Genomic DNA, 10,140 nt, shown 5'->3' on the forward strand with positions numbered 1-10,140 from the left:
TGTGCCCATAAAACGATCAATCTATAAACTGATGAGTCCATCTATTCATCCACTCATCTGTGAAAAGAAGCAGCGCTGGAGAGTCTACAGCCGTGCTAGCAGCTCTGTGAGGCTGCACTTTGGCACGGCGGTACTTCATGCTAAATGATAACATGCTCATCATGACAATGCTAACATGTTTAGCGGGTATAATGTTTACCATGTTCACCCTCTTAGTATAGCGTGTTAGAAAGCTAACACTAATTAGAGCTAAACAAAGTACAGCTGAGGCTGATGGGAGAGTCATTTTTTGCAGGTTTTTGGTCATAAACATGTGTATAAGAAGTGGACGGAGCCCCCGTGACATCACCCATTGGTTTGTGGACTGCCGTTTTGAAGCCTTGAGTTCGACATTTTGGCCGTCGCCATCTTGGTTTTTGGAACCAGAAGTGACACGAGTCCAAAATGTTACAATTAACCTTCATTTTAGAGTCTGAAAACAGAGCCACGAGGAGGTGCAGAAGTCTAGTTTTCTCTCAGAACACTTGAATTACAATATGCTGAAAGGTTATTTTGGATTTTTTGCCCAATGATGCCAAAAAATGTCTGCCTACTGAAGATTTAAAGTTGTATGAAAACACGGACAACTCCCAGACCGCACAACGCCGTGGTACATCCTGTCAATCACAAGGTAGCCACGCCCTAAAGCATACCCTGCTTTATGGTCTATTTGACTCTAAATGGGACCATAATTTACTAAATGAACATCATGCTGTATTGAAGAAGACTTGAAACTAGCGATTGAGACCATAAACTCATGTTTACAATGTTTACTGAGGTAATAAATCAAGTGAGAAGTAGGGTCATTTTCTCATAGACTTCTACACAATCTGACTTATTTTTGCAACCAGAGGAGTCGCCCCCTGCTGGCTATTAGAAAGAATGCAAGTTTAAGGTACTTCAGCATTGGCTTCACTTTTCAGACCCGGAGGTTGCCGCCTGGTTTTTGGTCATAAACCATGGATAAATTAAAAGATTGTCCCATATGATGGCGCTAGATTAAAGATTTAGTAATGAATTACAATTAATCCTGAGGGAAACATGAATGTCTCAACCTAATTTCACGACAATCCATCCAATAGTTGTTGAGACATACTCAAAAACACAAAAGTCAACCACATGGTGGTGCTAGAGGAAAATTCAGACAATCAACAAAGTCAGTAGGATTCATCCTCTGGGGACCATGAAAGTGTGTGTTTAATTTTACAGTAATGCATCCAATAAAGTATTCCAGTCTGGATCAAAGTGGTGGATAGATTGGCCCTCATCTCTGGAGCCACGCCAATAGCATGGCTAAAAAAGCAGAAATATCTCACCCTAATGTTCAGTTAGTTTAAGATCTAAGTACTGACAATTAATTACTTGTTTATGGATGTTTTCTTTCCTACCATCTCTATCTCTCCAGTAGCCGTGCTAGAATCTGTTATCAATGCTCCAGTCTGAATGTGTCCTTGTGGTATCAGGCAATGTGGATCTCAGTTTACATGCTCCTCCTGCCCAGTGTGCAGTGTCAGCGTGCTTGTCTGGGGGAGAAAATTCAAAACTTAACATCAACGAAAACCGGCGCTGTGACCTTCCTGCTTCAATTACATCACTGCACAGGGCGAAAGGAGGCTGGCAAATACAAAACCACAAGAGGATATCACCATGAACCGTGAGGGCCGTGCTGAGATCCACATGCTGACTGCAGTCTGAAGCACCAGCAAAGGTCACTGTAATGCTGGAGAGGTTGTTGATACCGTCAGGTTACTCTTTTTAAGGACTAGTTCGTCATTTTGGGAAATTGTTTTTCTTGGCAAGAGTTATATGAGAAGATAGACTGACCATTCTCATGTCTGTCAGGCTGTTCTCATACACCATTCGTAGCTTTACCTATGAAAAGTAATGCACTGTAATTCATATACATCCCACAAAATCAATTTGTATGTAATCCACGTAATTGTGAACAAGGAAGTATAAAGAGCGGCAAACGCCATGTAGGGAGGAGGTCGGGGTGGATCAACAATCACCAGACTTTCACCCAGGAGAACGATGCTCGTACCCCGTGTGAAACCAGAAGTCAGCGTTGATTTATTTATCACGTAACATCCATACTTAAGTTACGAATTTCTGAGTTATTTTAACTCAAACCACGATCTATTCTTAAACCTAACTAAGTAGTTTTGTCACGTAACTTCCGTAGTTAAGTTACGTCACTTCTGAAATTATTTGAACACAAACCACAATCTTTTCCTAAACCTAATAAAGTATTTTTGTAGCCTAAACCTAACCAAGTTGATGTTTTCCTAAACCTAACTAAATCGTTTTATTTTGAAAAGACTGGAGCGGAAATTGACACGTCCGTCAAGTGTTGCTGGACATTCGTAGGAAAACACATGAAAAATTAGGAAAAACTTTTTGTAAGAAATCATACGAACCGTTGTATGAGGATACGTCGTGTCTCTACGTTAAACATGAAGCTACAGCCATCAGCTGGTTCGCTTAGCTTAGCTTAGCACAAAGACTGGAAACGGGGAAACAGCCAGCCTGGCTCCGTCTAAAGAGCTAATTAACACTAATCGGGTACATGACGCTGCATAGAACCACAACTTGTAATTTTTACACTTAAGTTTTTCTACGGATTAAAGAAACAACATACAATGTGATAATTAGTGAGCTTTAGTGGTGCTGGTAGGCTTGTTTTGTTACCTAAGCTCGGCCAGCTGTTTCCCTTGTTTCCAGTCTTTAAGCTAAGCTAACGGCTACTGGATCCAGTTTAACATTTACCGTATAGATATGAGAGTAATATCAATCTTTTAATCTAACTGTCACATATTCCCCAAAATGTCGAACTATTCCTTTACAGCCCATTTGAATGACACGATAATGCACAAGGGATCTAGTGTGCAATAAGAGCGCCTTCTTGCTTTTGGCGTGACATTTGTACGCCATGTCTGGACTGACTGCAAAGTAAACGCATCCAGGTAAATATGCTAGAGCTAGTGACATAGAATAAAAAGCGAGAAAGATCGCTTATTACGGGCGACGGGGGAGGTGGATGGGTCAAACAAACACACAGCTTTTAACCAGGAGACCGGTGTTTTGCTTTGTAAGTTAAATAAGTGGGCTTTGTGACGTGTGTTTTAGTGACGTTAGAGACGTGTTTTTCCGTACTTATATTACATTGTTTCCATACGTATTTTAGTTATTTTACGTACTTATTTTAAGCCCAACCATTACGGTTTCCCTAAACCTAACTAAGTGGTTTTGTTGCCTCAACCTTAACTGCGGACGTTACCATAGTTTTGTTGTGTAGCATAGCTACAAATGACACCCAAAAAGCCTAAAATGCGTCCTCATGACACGCAAAATGTCCTTATAATGTCATGCTATTTATACGTCTTAGATGTCTACACAGTCACCCCTATCCTCCTTTATTTAAATGGATGTCTCACCTACAGCCTGACAGTCATTCATCTCCTGCAACACATTACTGTATTCTATTGATTTGTTATCACTTCCTCAACTTCTTAATCTACATTACAGAGCTTTTGAAATCAGATCTTAACCTTATATGTCACACTGAGGCATTTTGATGTTCAGGTTAAATATTGATGACCCATAAATAGCTGTCATGTCTTCTAGAGAAAAGGCCAAAAGAGGAAAATAAAACATGCATGGGGTGTGTCTTTTCCCTGAAGTTACAGGAGAGGACATAGATACCATTGTTGGACATAACCCACTGTCCATGTTGCACCACATACAGACCCCATACAGCAGAGGCATTACATATTGTACGATGATGGAGGAGCATGTCAGTTTTCCTGGCCGGGACACATTAACTGGACTGCTGGTGGAGTTTACTGTAAAGGCTGGTGTGTACACTGCAAAAGATATCCACCTTATTGAGTCTATCTAAATATTTGTTTTCTTTTAGAAAGCAAGAAAAAGACAAATAAGGTGAAATAATTTAATGCATTTTGAGTGTCAATTAACTTAAATTAAGTGACAGTAAAAAGTGTTTTTTTCCCATTATTTTTTCTCTTTTCTCAAGTAAATGTAAATCCCTACATAGAAGTTGAGTTATTTAGTTATACTGGCATTTTTCAACAAGGGTTTTTAGAAACTGAAACCAGAAAATAATCTCATCTTTTGCTTGAAAAATTACCAAAATAGCTGCAAATCAATTTTCCGTTGACAAACTAATCAATTAATTGTTATAGCTCTAATTTCAATAGCTTAATATGAGACAACATAACCTGTCAAAATGGTAATTTCTTGCAGTGCAGGCAGCTCCAGTGGTGAGAGAGGCTGTCAAAGGCTGACAAATGGAGAGAGTGCTTTCTGCTGAGAGACGTCCCTACAGGTTTCCCATGCAGGCAGCCAGACCAGGGCCAGGAAATTATATTTATATATACATCATCGACCATCATAATGTTGACATGTATGAAAACCACATAACTTCAAAATGTAAGTTATGGTTGTCCTCTTCAGTGACACACATGAGGGTTTGGAGTTAAAATAAAAAACTTTTATCAGTTTGGGTAAAATAAAGAAAAATAGATGCATCATGGATGAATTACTGATTGGGTCTATCGGGCAGAGGCCCAAGAGGTCAGGGGGCCCCTGGACCCTGGTAGTGAATAGAAGGGAGCCCGCAAACTGGGGAAACTCACAAGATTGTTAAGGTTAGGCAATGATCTTGAATAGGATAGGTCATCGGGCAGCGAGTCTTTTAAGAGTTTTTGCAGATCTCAGATCAGATTTTGCAGTTTGCGGGCTCCCTTCTAGACACAACTCTGGACCTCTGTTTGAAGTGACTGTTAATATTACTTGTTTTAAAGTCAAAGAGATCAGTTAAAAGTACTACACCAGGGGTCAGCAACCGTTACTATCAAAAGAGCCATTTTAGGCAAAAATAAATAAATCTGAGACTTCGAGAATAAAGTCAAAACTATACGAGAAAAAAAGAAAATAACTTGTAAAATTACTACTACTACACTACTATACATATATATACTAATATTATGACGTTATTCTTATAATACTACAACGTTTTTTTCTCGTAAACTTCTGACTTTATTCTCATAATATTATGACTTTATTCTCGAAATCTGTGATTTTTTTTTTTTTTCTCATTGTGGCCCTAATACTTCGTCGTACCGTCGTAGCATAGACTTACAACAATTATAAATAAAAAATGAAAATGTAAACAAAAAAACAGTTATTCAATTCCACAATTTTTTAAAAAAATCCACAGGGAGCCACTGGAGAGGAGCTTAAGAGCCTCATGTGGCTCCGGAGTCGCAGGTTGCAGACCTCTGTACTACACCATGCTAGTGGCGTGGCTCCAGGGAGGCAATGCTGGTCCATCAATCGGTCCACCACTGTGGTCCAGACTTAAATATCTCAACAACTATTGGATGGATTCACGTAAAAATTGTACAGACATCCCCTGACCTTTCCTCTAGCGCCACCATGAGGTTGATATTTGTGGTTTTAATTGAAGTCTCAACAAATATTGGATGGATTGCCATAACAGTTGGTACAGTCATTCATGTCCCCGGCAGGATGCACTGTAATATTTTTGATGATCCCTTATCTTCTCAGCCGTTCTTTGTGTTTAGTGCAAATTAAATTATGTTGCATTCTAACATGCTAAATTAAGCTGGAAAGCATTATATCTGCTTACCACCAGCATGCTAGCATTAAGCTCACAATACTGCTGTGTGTACATAGTGGCTATGTTCCAAAACGCATACTCTTTCTTTTTACTTTTAGTACGTACTGCAGCTGCCCTTACAAAGTACATACTGTTGCATTCAGTATGCATACAATTGGGACATACTACTTCATAACATTGTGCCTTGAACTATGACCCTCTTGCTCATATATCCGCTGCACAGAGGATTGTAGGTCAGTATAGCCAGAAAAGCATGCTGGCTTGCATACTGTAAAATGTGATCGGGTGTAGTAGGACATCCTGGTATTTTTGGCATACTGCATTTGACGTACTATGTATTGGGACATACTAAATATTTTTCTGGCACACTAAATAGTAGGATTTTGATGATGTGTATTGGAACGTACTGTATATACAGTCTCATAGAATCACTACATATTGATTGCAAGATGGAAAGTCCTTAAACAGTCTGCATATCTTAAACAAACAAAACATGGTTTTGAGAAAAAAGGGAGGGTCCAAAGAAAGAATTAACAAGGCTCGCATTTTTCACCTAACTCGCCAGGTGGTTTGCTACACAGAAACCTTCATCAATTTAAAAAAAATTCTTGGCGATTGGATGAACCATCTGTCAATCAAACGCTTGTCAATACTAGTCGGGAGAAGAGCGAAAACATCTTTTCCATCAAGAAAAGCTTTCAGTGCTGTTCTTTGCTCTTCCTTCAATGAAATAAACTCTCCAGTTCTGATGTAACTGAGGCTATTGCAGCTACGCTAACCTCTTCAGGAGCCACCATGTTTGTCGCCTCTCGTCTCACGCACCTAAACCCACAGGACGCTGATTGGTCCGTGCTCTGGCTCGCCGGACACAAACGCCTGACAAGATGGATATCTGTGTGACGTGATCCTGCGATACTCGCATGATCTTGTGACATCGCGAGAATCCAGCTGCTCTGCAAGGTAATTTTTCACCCTCCTCCCCAAGCCAATCATTTTCATACAGTTCCTAAAGCAAATATAAACTGCAACTCAGGCTTTCCTTGATGGTTTCTTACAATATTTTGTACAGTGTGCTGCAGTATTTAGTATAACTGTGCAGAGGAGTGTCAGTGTGGAAACAGCTTAAAGCAGCCTTTCTTCATCTCCACAGCAGTACCTGAGAGCTCTGATTCACCTGCAAAATGTCACTGACAGAGACGCAAACCGCCTACAAACATTGTGTTATTGTATACTGCCTCATAATCCATCAATGCCTCTCAGCACAGGCAGCTCACTCTTACCGGCAGCCACTGCAGCTACTGTGCCCTCTCCACATGCCCTCATAGCTGCAGTCCTCAAGGAAAGCGAGATTTCAGCAGTTTAACAGACTGAACCCCTGAAGAGGACAGAGTGAAAAATCAGGGCTTTTTCTGCTTGTTCTGATGAAACACCTGGCCGTAGTTAAATGCTGTTTGTAGACATTTATTTGCAAATACTCAGCATACTTCAGTTAGATATTTACGGGCAGGTATTTAAAGTTCAAATGCTGTAAATATCCCAATTCTGGTGCTTTAAAATTATAATAATTTACTGCTACTATTTGACCCTGGTCTTTGCAATGAGCCACTAAAATGTGATTTGTCTCGATGAATTACCTCTAACCTCTTTTGCTTCATCATTCATCCCCACTCCTCCCCCCTTCCCCTTATGATAATGAGCATGAATATGCAGTTTCAGCAAATCAATAAACTAATCATTCGTTTCAGGCAACACTGTCCGTCACGAAGCACTTGATAATTAAGTCCGGCATCCTTTTAGGCAAATTCTGTGCCAGCGTTTTTACACTAGAGCAGAAAAAAAGGGGCCAAACACTGGAGTTATTTTCTGTGTAGAAAATAAACAGATGCTATTCTTGTCAGGTATGCATCATCACAGATACCTCCATTATGTTTCAGTGCAGTGTCTGCATGAGTGTGTGTTGGTCTGGGAACACTCTCAGCAGAGCTTTCCCCCCCATCTGTGTAGCTGCTGACTCATTGTCACAGCTCCCGAATCTGCTGCCTGCTTGCATTATTCACACACACTCACCTTCCTCTGCTAGAGCCTCCTCAGCACCTGGAGCCTGAAACCAGAGGGGGCTGAAACCAGAGGGGGCTGAAACCAGAGGGGATGAAACTAGAGGGGATGAAACTAGAGAACTGAAACCAGAGGGGCTGAAATTAGAGGGGCTGAAATTAGAGGGGGCTGAAATTAGAGGGGGCTGAAACTAGAGGGGATGAAACCAGAGAACTGAAACCAGAGGGGCTGAAATTAGAGGGGGCTGAAATTAGAGGGGGCTGAAACTAGAGGGGATGAAACCAGAGGGGCTGAAACTAGAGGAGATGAAACTAGAAAACTGAAACCAGAGGGGCTGAAACTAGAGGGGCTAAAATTAGAGGGGGCTGAAACTAGAGAACTGAAACCAGAGGGGCTGAAACTAGAGGGGATGAAACTAGAGGGGCTGAAACAAGAGATCCGAAACCAGAGGGGCTGAAACTAGAGAACTGAAACCAGAGGGTCTGAAACCAGAGAACCGAAACCAGAGGGGCTGAAACCAGAGGGGCTGAAACCAGAGGGGCTAAAATTAGAGGGGGCTGAAACTAGAGAACTGAAACCAGAGGGTCTGAAACCAGAGAACCGAAACCAGAGGGGCTGAAACCAGAGGGGCTGAAACCAGAGGGGCTGAAACTAGAGGGGCTAGAACCGAAACCAGAGGGGCTGAGACCAGAGAACCGAAACCAGAGGGGCTGAAACTAGAGGGGGCTGAAACCAGAGGGGCTGAAACCAGAGAACCGAAACTTGAGGGGGCTGAAACTAGAGGGGCTGAAATTAGGGGGGGCTGAAACTAGAGGGGATGAAACTAGAGGGGCTGAAACTAGAGGGGCTGAAACCAGAGAACTGAAACTAGAGGGGATGAAACCAAAGGAGGCTGAAACCAGAGGGGATGAAACAAGAGGGCCTGAAACTAGAGGGGATGAAACCAAAGGAGGCTGAAACTAGAGGGGATGAAACAAGAGGGCCTGAAACTAGAGGGGATGAAACCAAAGGAGGCTGAAACTAGAGGGGATGAAACAAGAGGGCCTGAAACTAGAGGGGCTGAAACTAGAGAACTGAAACTAGAGGGTATGAAACCAGAGGGGCTGAAACCAGATGGGCTGAAACTAGAGAACTGAAACTAGAGGGGATGAAACTAGAGGACTGAAACGAGAGGGGATGAAACTAGAGAACTGAAACTAGAGGGGATGAAACTAGAGGACTGAAACCAGAGGGGCTGAAACTAGAGGACTGAAACCAGAGGGGATGAAACTAGAGGGGGCTGAAACCAAAGGAGACTGACACAGTAGAGAACTGAAACCAGAGAGGGCCTGAATCCAGAGGTGCTGAAACAAGAGGGTCTGAGACCAGACGGGGATGAAACTATGGAGTCTAAACCAGAGGGGCTGAAACTGAAATATGGGGCCTACTGTAATATAACACAGTTTTAATGATATAAAATATGTCTCCACAGGAAGTTATAATTGTTGGCAAAAAGTAAACATTAATAAACACTTAAATGTCCCTATATCTACTCCATTATAGTGTTATAAATAATGTCTTCAATGTTTATATGCTGCTTATAAACGCTTACAATGCATACTTTTAATGGTAATTTGGTGGTATGTAAACAAATATAGGATAAATAAAATGTGGCTCAACTTGTAGCCGACAGCTGACCCATTATACTTCCTGTTTACATCCTGCAAAGCCCCCCAAATTAAAGGAATGCAGCTGTTTCAATTTAGTGTCAAACTAAATGATTAATTTGAAAAATAACTTGGGGATTAATCGATAAAGAAAAAAATCTTAAATTGCAGCCCTATCCAGGACTAAGTTTAGATTGGCTTCCTGGGCTCTGCTGCAAAGACCAAAACAATTACATTTCAAATCATGTGTATATTGAGTCACCTGATTCAGATGAAGCCACTCTCTGAGTATAGACTGTGCTCCTCCCTGTGTCTGTCAGCAGACCTACAGGACCAAAAAAGGAGGTCTCTGCTGCAGGTACCTACTGCTGCATAGGCCGGGGAGAGTGCAGAGCTGCAAACTGAAGGGCTGCGATATGCACGCATGCTCTGCTCCCACTGTAAAGACAAACGTATGGCACTGAAGAACATGATAACACCTCACTCTCATCTGCATCATAGTTGCATTTAATAATTGAATATGCCTAATAAATACTTAGAACGTGTTATTTAGTGGGAGTAAACATGGTGTATTTGAAAAAACTGTAGTATCAGAGTCATTCTGTGTAACCTTGTGTGTGTGCTGGACTGAAGTTTGACTGCAGAGCTTCGTCACTGACAGAAAGGGATCTGCCCCCTAGTGGAAGACATTGGAACGACGAGCAAGAGTGATTTATAGTGACCTTCCTGAGGAGTTAC

Source organism: Sebastes umbrosus, chromosome 4, assembly GCF_015220745.1.
Source record: "Sebastes umbrosus isolate fSebUmb1 chromosome 4, fSebUmb1.pri, whole genome shotgun sequence".
Classification (NCBI taxonomy): Eukaryota; Metazoa; Chordata; class Actinopteri; order Perciformes; family Sebastidae; genus Sebastes; species Sebastes umbrosus.